This window comes from Colobus angolensis, unplaced genomic scaffold, assembly GCF_000951035.1.
Source record: "Colobus angolensis palliatus isolate OR3802 unplaced genomic scaffold, Cang.pa_1.0 Scaffold184, whole genome shotgun sequence".
NCBI classification, from domain to species: Eukaryota; Metazoa; Chordata; class Mammalia; order Primates; family Cercopithecidae; genus Colobus; species Colobus angolensis.
In genome coordinates, this window is record NW_012114977.1 from 4,552,611 (window position 1) to 4,553,735 (window position 1,125).

Below are 1,125 nucleotides of genomic sequence, written 5' to 3' on the forward strand. Positions count from 1 at the left end.
AAAAAAGAGAAGTGAACTTCCTCAACCTGATAAAGAACATCTACAAAAACCCACAGCTAACATTATATTTAATGGTGAACAACTGAAAGATTTTCTCCAAAAAAGATATCTGTTTTCACTGCTTTTATTCATTATCATACTGGAGGCTCTAGCCAGGACAATTAGGTAAGAAAAAGAAATAAAAAGCATCCAGATTGGAAAGGAAAAGGTAAAACTTTCTCTATTTGCAAATTATATGATCTTATATAGAGAAAATCCTAAGGAAGCCACTATAAAAGCATTAATAATAATAAACAAGTTCTGCAAGGTTATAGAATACAAGATCAATGTATGAAAATCAATTATATTTGCATACACTCAAGATGAACCCTAAAATGAAATTAAGAAAAGGTTTTATCCACAATAGCATAAAAAAGTGTTAAATATCTAGAAATAAGTTTAACAAAATCAACCCAAAATTTATAGTTTGCAAACTACAAAACATTATTTTAAAAATTAGAGGTGATCTAAATAAATTTTTAAAAACTCATGCTTTTGGATCAAAAGACTTCTCATTGTTAAGATGTCAGTAACCTCTAAACTGAGCGACAGGTGCAACACAATCCCTGTGAGAAACTCAGCTGATTTTAGAAATTGGCAAGCTGATCCTAAAATTAATATGGAATTTCAAAAAGCCCAGCATAAACAAAATAATTCTGGAAAAGGAAAACAAAAAAGGAAGATTCATATGTCCTGGTGTCAAAACTTGCTACAAGACAGTGTGGCACTGGAAAAAGGACAGATATAGATCAATGGAAAAGAATTGAGAGTCCAAAAATACACCCATACCTTTATGGTCAATTGGTTTTTGACAAGGATGCCAAGACCATTTAATGGGAAAAATCATCATTTCAACGAATGGCAACTGGATAGCCACATGCAAAAGAATGCAGCTGGAATCTTACCTGATGCCATTTACAAAAATTAATTGAAAATGCATCAAGAGTTAAGCTACAAAACTCTTAGGAGAAAACATGGGAATAAAGATTCATAACCTTGGATTTGGCAAAGGATCAATAAGTATCTGTTGAACAGAACAACCAGAAACTGTAGAAAACATAAAACTTTTTTTTTTTTTTTTTTTTT

The 1,125-nt window shown here is 31.0% G+C and overlaps 1 protein-coding gene across 1 annotated transcript in view; it reads right to left on the reverse strand.

Moving 5' to 3' along the window:
- The window catches only part of TNFRSF10A (tumor necrosis factor receptor superfamily, member 10a), a 33,879-nt gene that overhangs the window by 19,789 nt on the left and 12,965 nt on the right, over positions 1-1,125 (reverse strand). The window lies entirely within an intron of this gene.